This window comes from Paroedura picta, chromosome 7 (genome assembly GCF_049243985.1).
Source record: "Paroedura picta isolate Pp20150507F chromosome 7, Ppicta_v3.0, whole genome shotgun sequence".
NCBI lineage: Eukaryota > Metazoa > Chordata > Lepidosauria > Squamata > Gekkonidae > Paroedura > Paroedura picta.
The window spans coordinates 22,733,447-22,746,509 of record NC_135375.1 but is presented as its reverse complement, the minus strand read 5'-3'; the positions used below and the strand labels follow the sequence as shown (position 1 = coordinate 22,746,509).

The following is a 13,063-nucleotide window of genomic DNA, read 5'->3' as shown; positions in this document are numbered from 1 at the left end:
TTTCAAATACTTAAAGAAAGCAACCATGTCCCCTCTCAACTTCCTCTTCTCCAGGCTGAACATTCCCAAATCCCTCAGCCTTTCCTCACAGGACTTGGTCCCCAGGCCCCGAATCATCCACGTCGCTCTTCTCTGTACCCTCTCAATTTTGTCCATGTCTTTCTTTATCAGACAGCAGACAGCTAAAATCTTCAGAATGTCAGCATTCCACACAACCTGGCAGAGTTGGGAAGCCCATGGTTCCAATAAGACAGGTAGCACCATGTCAGTGATACAAACAGCTTAAGCTCTAGCGGCCATCATAAATCTCAGATAAGCAAGGAACCTAAAGGTAAAGGTATCCCCTGTGCAAGCACCGAGTCATGTCTGACCCTTGGGGTGACGCCCTCTAGCGTTTTCATGGCAGACTCAATACGGGGTGGTTTGCCAGTGCCTTCCCCAGTCATTACCATTTACTCCCCAGCAAGCTGGGTACTCATTTTACCGACCTCGGAAGGATGGAAGGCAGAGTCAACCTTGAGCCGGCTGCTGGGATTGAACTCCCAGCCTTATGGGCAGAGCTTTCAGACGGCTGCCTTACCACTCTGCGCCACAAGAGGCTCTTAAGCAAGGAACCTGCATAGCTGCAAACAAGCTCTGGACTTCTAGGAGCTGGATCCTGGTGTCTGTGCCTTTCTCTGCTCCAGCTGCCTTTAGTACAATACCCTCAGCTCAAGGGATATGTAGTTATTTTTTTGCAGAACAACTGGGTTTTTTATACCCCGCTTTTCACTACTCGAGGGAGTTCCAAAGTGGCTTATAGCCATATTTCCCTTCTCCCCACAACAGACATCCTGTGAGGTAGGTGAAGTTGAGAGAGCTCTAAAAGAACTGCTCTGCGAGAATACTTCTAAAAAAAACTGTGACTAGTCCAAGGTCACCTGGCTGGCTGGCTGCCTGTGGAGGAGTGGAGAAACAAACTTGATTCTCCCACTCTTAACCACTACACCTCGCTGGTTCTCATTTAGAAGAGTTGGGTTTTTAATACCCCGCTTTTCCTACCCAATAAATTCCGAAGGAGCTTAGAAATACCTTTCCTGTCCTCTTCTCACAACAGACACCCGATGAGGTAGGTTCTAGGAGAACTGCTCTGCAAGAAGAGCTCTAAAAGAGCTGCATATGGAAGAGTGGGGAATCAAACCTGGTTCTCTAGATTAGAGGCTGCCGCTCTTTGACCACTATACTATGCTGGCTGTGATATCAGCAGCCTTCAGCAGCCTTCTCACAGAAAACTACATTCAATTCTTTTAAAAACTGAATTGGAAAATACCCGGCCCCAGGTGATGGGCAGCCTTCAGGGTGAGGGAGAATTCTGCCTCTCCTTAAAAGGGGATGGGACACCCCCTTCAGCTAGGGCTTTCTCTGGAGTCGCACTTTCACCCGGAAGGATCAATGGACACAGGAAGACACAGGTGTTTACGAGTTGGAAGGGACCTCCAGGATCATCTAGACCAACCCCTTGCAGAATGAAGGAAACTCACAACTACCTGCCCACCCACAGTAATGCCAATTCCATGCCCAGATGATACCTACCCCAACCCCCAAAACACCAGAAGCCCTAAGGAAATTCGCCTGAGGTACAAATCAGTTGTGCTAACGAATTAACCATGGTTTGAGACTGATCTAAGAGAGGAATGGAAGTCCTAAAGGGGCGGGGAGAACGATAAACCAAGAACAGCACCTTGACCTGGAAAGCCACAGTAGGTCAACGCAGGTGAGGAAGCCCAAGAGGGAATGTTATGCTGGATCCGGGCCAGGACAATACGAAACTCTTTTATATTATTGACTAGCAATAAACTCTGTTGCGCAAAAACATGTTAACAGCCTCTAGAAAGCAACTGCTGGTGGAGAGGACAAAGCTATAGCAGGGGTAGTCAAACTGTGGCCCTCCAGATGTCCATGGACTACAATTCCCATGAGCCCCTGCCAGCGAATGCTGGCAGGGGCTCATGGGAATTGTAGTCCATGGATATCTGGGGGGGCGCAGTTTGACTACCTCTGAGCTATAGGAATGAGGGCTGGTGGGAGTCAGAAGGGGGGTAGAGAAGAGACACGCGTGTCCTGCCTGTGTCTTCCCTCCAGCAGCCACAGCAGGATTTTAAATGACCCACAGACACCCCTGCATCACTCAGGCTGCCCCTCAGACAGACAGAAAGACAGAGAAATGGGTTCCCTGCCTCAGCCAGCTGCAGTCATAGCAGCAACCCTGAAGGGAAGGGGATATGTGGAGTCCTGAACAAGAGCAACAATTGGCCGAGAGGAGAATTTCCCACGAATAAGAAAAGGGCAGTTTGGCTTCACCAGTGGTTGCTGGACAGACCGCTCGGACTGCAGGGCATGCTGGTCAATCGGTGAGACAACCTTGATCACAACTTTCCTTTTATGTGGTATGATGAGGAGGAAGATGATGAGCCCCCTCTCCTTACTTCTGGCTATAGCTACAAGCCAGCTGTTTCCATGTGAACACCGAGCAATGAACTCCGCCTGGATGTATGTTTGGGACACGAATGAAACTGTTTGGAGATTCGCCAACTGAGCACCCAACATCGATCCACGCTGAGTTCAGCGCCTGTCTGCAGTATTCACATAATGGGCTCAGGCAGTTGCAAGAATCAACACGGGCGGATGAAACCCATTGGCTGGCACAGGACTCTGGGGGGGGAAATCAAAGTGCTCCACTGACATCCAATCCCTAGATGCGCATCTGGGCCGCCCGTTGCTTCCCCACCTCCGTTTGCATCAGCAGTGATAGAAGAAGCAAATTATGCAACGGCCAGCTGAGGGGGGGAAAGGACAGCAAGGAAACACATGGGGTTGTTGTTACCCTTTGCATTGAGTCAGGGGCTGGCACTGAGCCTGGAGGCTTTGCTGTGGCAAAACTGATGCTGTGGCATCATCTTCAGAAAACCGTAATGCTAGGACGGGATCTCAGTCTAATGCACTAGAACAGGGGTAGTCAAACCTGTGGTCCTCCAGATGTTCATGGATTACAATTCCCATGAGCCCCTGCCAGCATTCGCTGGCAGGGGCTCATGGGAATCGTAGTCCATGGACATCTGGAGGTCCACAGGTTGATTGCCCCTGCACTAGAACAAGGAGGTCTGAAACTAATTGGGGCATCCCCCCAACAGAAGCTGAAGGCCCCAAACCTTGGCTAAGCCCGAATCTAAGTGTAGAACTTTCAAGCACAATTCTGCATCCTTTAATACGCCTTGTGAACACTTATGCTTTGCTTCAGTTCTGCTCTCTAGATTTCTAGTCAAATCTGCGACTCAATAAAAAAAGTAAACAGAGTCAGCGTGGTATAGTGGTTAAGAGTGGCAGACGCTAATCTGGAAAACTGGGTTTGATTTCTCACTCGTCCACATGCAGCCAGCTGGGTGACCATGGGCTACTCAGTTCTCTTAGAACTGTTCAGGGAGATCTGTTCTCCAAGAGCTCTCTCAGTCTCACCTACCTCACAGGGCATCTGTTGTGGGGAGAGAAAGGGAAAGGTGTTTGAAAGCTGCTCTGGGACTCCTTCAAGTAGTGAAAAGCACAGTACAAAAAAACCAGCTGTTCTCTCTTCTCTAAATAATTAAGTACAAATAAATAAATCCAAATGTGGAGCTTTGGCTCAGTGGGAGCACATCTGCTTTACAGGCAGAAGTCTCCAAGTTCGGTACCTCATACCTGTTAAAAAGGTCATGAAGCGGGTGATGTGAAAGACCAATAACCTGGAAACCTGCTACCAGCCAGAATAGACAGCACTACCCTGATAAAGCAGCTTTATGCATACGTGTAAATAGACTGTATAGTGGGAAAGGGCAGGACGGAAAAGGACACAGCAGTTTAAATCAGGGTTACTGGGAGCTTTGGTGATGAGCCTCTTGTGGCGCAGAGTGGTAAGTGGCAGAAATGCTGTCTGAAGCTGTTCTGTCCATGAGGCTGAGAGTTCAATCCCAGCAGCCAGCTCAAGGGTTCCATCCTTCCATCCTGACTCAGCCTTCCATCCTTCCGAGGTTGGTAAAATGAGTATCCAGCTTACTGCTGGGGGGTAAACGGTAATGACTGGGGAAGGCACTGGCAAACCACCCCGTATTGAGTCTGCCATGAAAACACTGGAGGGCATCACCCCAAGGGTCAGACATGACTCGGTGCTTGCACAGGGGATACCTTTACCTTACCCTTCCTAATAGATGCAGGTGGGTAGCTGTGTTGGTCCAAAGCAGCAGATCAAAGTCTGAGTCCAGGGACACCTTTAAGACCCACAAAGTTTTTATCCAAGGTAGATAAACTTTCACGTGCATGTACACAATCTGAAGAATGCACATAGTATCTGAATTTGTGCATGCACAAAAAAGCTTATACCTTGATCAAAACTTTTGTTGGTCTTAAAAGTGACCCTGGAATCCAACTTTGTTCTTACCCATCCTAAGTCCTTGCAATGGAACATGCCAAATGACGTATAGAAAGGGTAGGAGCTCATGAACAGAAACAAAAATATTTGTGAGAACTCCTCCATACTTCTTTAGCTGAGCATAGAATCAGAGTTGGAAAGGACTTCCAGGGTCATCTAGTCCAAACCCCTGCAGAAGGCAGGAAATTTACAACTCCCTGTCCACCCAGAGTGACCCCAATTCCATGCCTAGATGATGCCCCTCCTCAAAAAGCAACACAGAATCCCTGGTCAATCTGGCCTGGAGGAAATTCGCCTCCCAACCCCAAAGGGGCAATTGGCATTTCCGAGGGCATGCAAGAAAGGGCCAGAAGAGCCAAGCACTAACACAATCCCTCCTGCCCACCTTCTCACAATGCCTAAGCATCTTCATGGAGAACTCCACATCACCTCCTAGGAATTAATGTTTTCTGTTCCACCCCACACATGCATGTAGCCGTTAGATCAGACCCCCGAAGTCTATACAACACAGTTTGAGACACACACGAGACGACACTCTGCAATATCAACTGAGGTTCTCAACCCTGTTTCAGTACAAGAGTATACAAGACTCACCAGTTTAATTAGAAGCCTACACTGAAAGCCAGGGGAAAGTTCCAATTTTTTTTTTTTACTTTAAACAATGGTAAGGATTCTGCTAACATCAAGTCTTGGTTGTGCCCAGCAAAGAGTTAAAACACATCAACATGATTCACACATAATAATCCAGTGCAGTGCTGAAGGTGACCATAGAGAGCCAGATTCAAATCCCCCCTTTGCCTTCAAGTTTGCTGGGGGCCTCCTGACGAGTCACTCTTCCGCACCCTGTCCTACCTTTTCAGGTTGCTGTTGTGAGACCACAGCAGAGAAGTGAAGAAAAATGGGCACTGCCTTGCTTTAAGTGAACCAAGTAAATATAGTGCATGAATTTAGCAATCCACCATTGAAATCTGCAAGACCAGCAGCCCAGGGCTATTCAAGCTTGCTCAGAAGCGAATTTCACTGAGCGAGTTCAAAAGGATTCATCTTAAGCCGGATCGAACCATTTTCTGTGATCAGATTCAGGGGAGAAGAGAGAGAATCGCTGACACAGCACCTGAAGAACAGATGAATTCAACCAGTTCATATGTCACTAATACGGCTTAAGTCGAGCACTGCGATTTGGCATCGCTGCATCAACAGGTACAATTCACGGCAAAGCAACAGTGATATCGCTTAAAGGATAGAGATTCTGATGCTCGGGCAAAGATGCTTTAAAAATCAACAGTCAAGAAACGTATTTAACCCTTGAAAATAAATACGGAGGACTTTCACCTACCCCGCCGTGTGAGCGAAAGGGTGGCTAAACAGGAACGACATGAGCGCTGTCGTGCCCTGGCGATCAATGCCCCGGGGTAAATGCCACTAAGCACGTGCTTCTGGGTGCCCGCGACGCGGATCCGCAGCGGGACAACGCCAGGGCTTCCACTCGGCCTTCTGCGAGGCTGCTCCGCTGGATAAGGGATCCAACCCCCCCTCCCCTCCCCGTGCAGTAAATGGGGGATTCAAGGAGAAAGTGACCGATGGGAAAGTTTAGGGAGCTCCTCAGGGACGCCCCTTAAGCCTCCCCACCCTCGGTTCAGGAATAGCCAAGGAGGAGGGACAGTCCATTCAACTTGGCCAAAAAAGCAAAGGGTCCAAGGCAGCGGCGCCGCGGGCAGCCGCGTTCAGCTCACAGGTTAAGACGGGAGGGATCTGTCTCCGCGCCCCCGAGAAACACCGGCCCCTGCGGCCGATCCAACCCCAGCGCCTAAGCAAGGCGGAGGAGGAGGCAGGGAGCCAACCGCGCCAGCTAGACCCCCGACCCCCGACGCGCGGGTTCCAAACAGGCTGTGCTGGGGAAGGATCCGACGGCCTCCCGCGCCCCGATCGGCGCTCCTCTCCCAGCCCGGCCTCCTCCTCGCCGCCCCGACTCCCCAGCGCCGGAGGAAGCGCCCTTCCCCTCTGCGGCCGCCTCTCCACAAACTTCCTCGAAGTTTGCGCGCAACAGGCGGCAGCCGCCGGGCTTCCCCCGCGGCGCCACTCCGGACGGCCGCACAGCCATGCAAGCCCGCCCGCCCGGGAAAGAAGCAAGCAAGCAAGCAAGCAAGCCGGAGTGGCCGGAGCCCAGCGAGACACCCGGCCGCGGCGCGACCAGCCGGTCCCTGGTGCTCCCCGGCGGAGATCCCGACCGCGGCGAGGCCGGCGGGCGCCCTACCTGCCTTTCGGGCGAGGGCCACGGCTCGGGCTCCGTCCGCCTCGGCGCCGCGCTCCTCCTTCTTGGGCCAGCGTGCCTGCAGAGCCGGGACGACAGCTACGGCCCTGGCTGCGGCCCCCCCAGGCCAAGCTGGCCTCGGCTCGGAGCTCACTCGCCGCCGCCTCTTCTCCGCTCCATGGCTGCAGCTGCAGCCGCTCCTGCTCCCGCTCCCGCTCCAGCCGCTGCGCCCCGCTGGATGGCTCGGCTCCTGGCTCGGCTTGGTGCGGGTGGCAGCCGCAGGCGCGGCTGGGGAGGCGGCTTTTAAAGAGAGGGGCACGTCCGCACGCTCCGATCCGGGGAGGAGGGGGGGGGGACTATGGGCGAGCTGGGAGGGGGAAAGGCGCTTCAAGGCATTCTCGGCCGCTCTGAAGATTGGCCAGCCCAGGAGGGGTGGGGGGTTACTGCGTGTCACTTACGGCCGCGATTCTTATTATTAATTTTCTTGCATTAAACACACGCACGCGCGCGCCAAAGTTGATCTTTTCTTTTTTGGGGGGGGCTCCACCTAGAGAGAGAACTTCGGGACTGCAGGGCTGGCTCAGAGGTGGACCCGAAAGTTTCTTCTGGTCACCGTTGGCAAAAAAGAAAGGCCCCGATGCCTCCTGTCCCGGCGGCGGTGTCTTTCTATATAATCATAATCCGCTGAGCCAGCAAACTGGATCGCCGCCGGCTGCGTATTGTTGGGGGCGGCGGAGGAGGAGGAGGAGGAGGGTGGAGATGACCTTAAAGCGAATAAACAAATAGTCCCCGGCGGATGGCCGGAGAGGGCGCCGCGGAAGAGCGCCTCCTGGTGTCCGGAGCAAAGAGGAAAAGGCCTGCGGACATCTGGCCAGCTGTCAAAAGAGCGGCGCCTTCCAGGGAATTCAGTTCTCAACCGGTCCATTGCTCAGGAAGTGCTTCAAGGCAGGGGTAGTCTACCTGTTGCCCTCCAGATGTTCATGGACTACAATTCCCATGAGCCCCTGCCAGCATTTGCTGCCAGGGGCTCATGGGAATTGTAGTCCATGAACAACCGGAGGACCACAGGCTGACTACCCTTGCTTCAAGGGACATTCCGATGGCCATTCTCACCCTGGTGTGTTGTGATTTCAATCAAACAAGGGCCAGCTATGCTTCAGAAGCTGGTTACTGGTTCTACGGCCCAAGTTCTTGCTGTTATAAACCAGATATCACCCCCCTACACACACACAACAGATGCCCATGGGTGCCGTTGTTCTCACTGTCAAGTTTCTTGGGGCACCAAAATGGCAAGGCCGGTTTCTGCTGAAAAGGCCGAAAGAATCACGAATCACGTGTGCGGTTTTGTTAATGTTGATGAGATTTAGATTGAGGGGCTTCAGTCCAACTCTGTAGCATGGGAAAGTATCTTCCACGCCTGTCTTTTAAAATTCGCTGTTCCTTCTTACATTTTTTAAAATAAATGAATTTCCCAATATTGTGCTTTGCGTGTAAACGGTTGGAGTTTACAGCCTTCTGCAAAGTCACACGGGATTGAAACAGACCTCCCTCCAAGGTCAACAGCAAAGATTGCCATTGATTACAATGCAACTTATATCACACCCCTTCTGTACAGGAATGAATTCCAGGAGCTTATGTACACTGCTAAGTGCTGGTGGTGTAGATAAAGGGAAGCAATGCAAAAAGGTGGACTTTGACAGGCTAGCCTGTATGAGCACGAGTGAACGGAGCCTGCAGTTAACGAACGTGCCTTTCTAGAAAGGCAGTTTTGTTGCATGCCAATGTATACAGTTCTCCAGTAAGGGAAAAGGTGTGTGTGTGGGGGGGGGGGGGGGGTCAGGGTTGGGGCTATGTGATGTTGTAACCTACAACTGAATGTCCCACTAAAACTTTTGCTTTATTTTTATTTATCTCCCTCCTTTACATGCTGCCTTTCTCCCCGATGGGGACCCAAAATGGCTTGCATCATTCTCTTAGCCTCCGTTTTATCCTCTCAACAACCCTGCGAGGTAGGTGAGGCCAAGGGTATTCCAGACTCAAGGTCACCCTGCGAGGCTTCGTGACACAGTGGGAATGTGAACCTGAGCTTCCCAGATCCTAAACCTACATGGTGAAAGGGCAGTTTAAAAATGTACCAGACAAATATTTATTTATTCACATGTGAAGAGCCAGCGTGGTGTGGTGGCTGAGAGCGGCATCTTCTAATCTTGCTTCTAATCTGGGAAGCTGGATTTGATTCCCCGCTCTTCCACATGTAGCCAGCTGGGTGACCTTGGGCTAGTCACAGTCCTGTTAAGAGCTGTTTTCAGAGAGCAGTTCTGTCAGAGCTTTCTCAGCCTCCCCTCCCTCACAGGGTGTCTGTTGTGGGGAGAGGAAGGGAAGGTGATTATAAGCCGCTTTGAGACTCCTTCCGGTTGTGAAAAGTGGGGTATAAAAACCAACTCTTCTTCTAAATCAGGAGGGGTATTTTTTTTCAATCAGTCAATAAACAATGCCCTCATACTGGCCATTTGTGATAAGGAAAGTATGTGTTAGATTAGGCTTCTCTCCTTTTGATCGCAACCTGAATGTGAACTGGATCTACCTAATAAATGTATTAACTTTTTGTAATATACCTCCAGGGAGATTCATTTACTACAATCAATAGCACGCTTCTACAGCTGGTCAAATTCTGCTATATCAACCAGATATCCTACTATTGCCCTAAAGAGCCGACATGCAGAACACAAGAGGCCAAGACTGCCTCCCATCACTGGGGTTTCTGAGATTCACTGCTTCTGATTCTCTTTACTTAATATGGCTAGTAAGCATTGACAGATCTGTCTTCCATGAATGCATTTAATCTAGGGATTCCCAACCAGAGCTCCGGGGAACCTGGGGTTACGCAAGAGCTCCCCAGGGGTTACAAAACCTTTCTCAGAAGTTCAGCTGGATTGGCTGGCTGGCTCCCGCATCTGACTTCCGTGCCCACTTCTCCAAGGGGCATGTCACTACTTCTGGGGTTTCTCAAAGCCTGAAAAACATTTCAGGGGGTTCTCCACAGTCAAAAGGTTGAAAAGGGCTCTCTGTAAAACCATCTACATTCTTGGCCATCACTACATTCACAAGCAATGCTTTTCACAATTTCATTACTGTTGAGTGAGCAAGTATGCCCTTTTGTCCCATCCAAGCCTACTTCTGAAGGATTTCATTGGGTACCCCCAAGTTCTAGTGTTCTAATCTTCTCTAAACGTTAGAGCCCCAGACTCTCCAGCTTTTCCTCAGGAAAGGGCTCCAACCCCATAATCATCTTATGAACTTATTTTGCGCTTTCCCCCAGTTTTCCAATACCCTTTCGGGGATGTGGCGACCCGAACTGTATTCAGTTTTCTAGGTGAGGCCTCCTCATGGAAGTCTTCCAAGCTCTTGCTACGAATTTCCCCAAACCTTCATGGCAAAATTGGTTTGGGAAAGATCAGAGGAAAGTGGGGGAAACCTGGAAAGTACGCAAGAGAATAAAAGTCAAGTTCAGGGCAAAGAACCTGTGTAGGAGGTTAACCTCTCTTGCGCCATCAGTACCCAGGCTGCAGAGTAAACATACAGGTCCCTGATCCAAAAAGTTTACAGTTCAAATTTTCATAAACCACGAAAAGTTATCTCACTAAGTTTGCATTAGGAGATGTGATCGACCATCCTGGATGCTTCGAAGAACTTCTCATTCTTTGACGTGCTTTGAACAATAAATAAACGAAGAGATACACAAGAAATCAAGCAAAATGAGAAGAAGCAGCAGCAATACAATGCAACCTGCTGGAGGAGTATTGTAGTACCGAAGGACAAATATTAGTCATTAGGTATTACCGATAAAGCAATAATCAACTGCAGCAGATGGGTTGAAACTCTGAAAGCAGCAAATGTTTATATGCATAAAATATCTAGTTGGATCCTATGAAACTTCTGAAAAAGTAGAGTTGTAATGCTACTCCCCTGTACCTAGGAACAAACCACACTGCACTTCTGAGAAAATACACAAGCAAGTAATTCTATGTTTGTGCCCCTCCAACAGTCTTACAGGAGGGCACATGAGCCATGACACCATATTGGGATCAACCAAAGTCAGTCTTGACTTTGCCACATTCATCTATGTCTCTGCAACCTCAAAGCTAGATTATTTGGAATCAGAATCACACAGAGCTGGAAGAGACCACACAGGGACATCCAATCCAGTCCCCACCGTCTCGAGGCCACGTAAGATTGGGCTGCTTGGCCCATTTTCAGGAATACTTTCTAATTATTTATGCCAAAACTACCCCAGCAGGGAAAGTAGCATAGAATAAACTAGGGTTGCCAGGCCCCTCCTGGCAAATGTCAGGGGATGGGTGGGGGGAATTTACCAGAAGGGAAGAAGCCTTGGCCTCATGAGCAGCATTACACAGGAAGTGATGTGGTCATAGTAGTGACATCCAGATGACACTCTAGTATTTGGGCAGGAACTCTATGGTAAAACCAGCTTCAACCATAGAGTTTCTGCCCAAATACCAGAGTGTCATCTGGAGGTTGCTGCTGGGATCACATCACTTCCTGTGCAATGCTGCTCATGAGGCCTAGGCCTAAAGCATACCCCACCAACTGGTAGTTGGGAATGTTGGAAACAGCACTCTGTGCAATGTCTCCTGACTTGAGGCTCAAACAGATGAGACTTTCAGAGACCAGCTAGAGATGTTCTGCCCCTGTGGTGACACCTCTGCTGTCTTCAAACGGGAGAAATTATCCCTCAGAAAAGACCCTTTCTTGAAATGGGTGACTGATAGCTTCAAAAGTCAAGAGTACCCTTCTTGAAAAGGAGCCTTGGCTGAATGATACTTCCAAAACATCTCTGACGTGTGGGCTACCACAGGGGAAAACACTGACCTTTGCTTCGTACTCCTGAGGGCATCTGCTTGGCATCTTTATGGAGCTGGATGCTGGCTCAGATAGGCCTTCCCTGATCTCATCCAGCCATCCTCCTCCTCCGGTCTTATGCAGAGTTTCTGAAAGGGTTAAAAATAGAATCTACCTGAATGCCCATAAAGGACAGAAGCCAGTGACTCTTTCCCAGTTTCATGCCTTTGTTAAAATCCCCATGTTTGGCTTCTGGCTAATCAATTTCCTCATCTACCAAGGTCTTGTTTGTTCTGGCTAGATGTAGGATTCAGTGTGTACCAAAGGTCAAATACCCCTCTAGGCTGTACAGTACCACCGAAGAAAAACCCACCCCCTTAAACAGAGAGAAGTAGCATGTAGGTCTCCAGCCAGAAATCACCATCGCACTAGATTAGGAAAACTGAAAATGTATCCTTGGTAAAGAAATGAATGTGCAGCTTGTGAACAGAAGACCACATTCCGTGTTCTGTAGAACATGGGTAGTCAACCTGTGGTCCTCCAGATGTCCATGGACTACAATTCCCATGAGCCCCTGCCAGCATTTGCTGGCAGGGGCTCATGGGAATTGTAGTCCATGGACATCTGGAGGACCACAGGTTGACTACCCCTGCTGTAGAAGAAGGACAACTAAGGAGTGGAAGGGGAAGGGCCTTTTCAGTGGCGGGGCCTCCATTCTTGAACACCTTCCCCCAGAGAAGTTCATTAAATCCATTTGGTTGTTGAGGAAAGTGTTGTCTAGTCACCGAGGCCTGGCGATGATCCTAGGATAGCAGTCCCTTAACCTTTTGAGCCTGCAGACATTCCAACATTTGGAATGTTGACACACAGCAGTAGGCACAATCAGAAAATGGCTGCCCCAGGAGGTGGCACCCATCACAAAATGGCTGGCCCAGGAGGTGGCACCAACCACAGCATTTCAGGGAGTGAGGTTATAGATATAACTCTAATAGTAACTCTTCAACCAGCTTGGTGTAGTAGTTAGAAGTGCGGACTTCTAATCTGGCGAGCCGGGTTTGATTCCGCGCTCCCCCACATGCAGCCATCTGGGTGCCCTTGGGCTGGATTTTAATCCAGCTCATCCTCCAAAGAGCTGCTGTACCATAATGAAGCTAAGCCAAAATGCCAGTTATTTAAACAAACACTGTTTCTTACTGTTTCTGCCCTTTGAATTCACACATATTTGTTTATTTATTAAGGTTGCCAACTCTGAGTTGGGAAAGACTGGAGGTAGAGCTGGGAGTGGGCAGGATTTGGAGCAGAAAGAGACCTCAGTGGGATACAGTGCTATGGAGTCCACCCTCCAAAGTAGCCATTTTTCCAGGGGGACTGATCTCTTTAGTCTGGAATTGAATTATTATTCCAGGGGATCCCCAGGTCTCTGTTGGTGACTGGCATCCCTATCATTTATCCACTCTCCCCTCCCTTTGGTATCTTCCTTGTTTTATTTTTTAGATTGTAAACCCAGGGCAGGT

At 49.8% G+C, this 13,063-nt stretch overlaps 1 protein-coding gene across 3 annotated transcripts in view; it reads right to left on the bottom strand.

Annotated features, from left to right (window-relative positions):
- GHR (growth hormone receptor) overlaps nt 1-7,357 on the bottom strand; it is a 149,728-nt gene extending 142,371 nt beyond the window's left edge. The window contains exon 1 of one of the 3 annotated variants that reach the window (XM_077347054.1): nt 6,697-7,357. The gene's annotated coding sequence lies outside the window, so the exon portion shown is untranslated. Of the gene's footprint in view, nt 1-5,774; nt 5,902-6,692 lie in introns of those variants that run through there. The other 2 variants (XM_077347053.1, XM_077347055.1) reach the window with 2 other exon arrangements.
- Between the last annotated feature and the right edge of the window lie 5,706 nt (nt 7,358-13,063).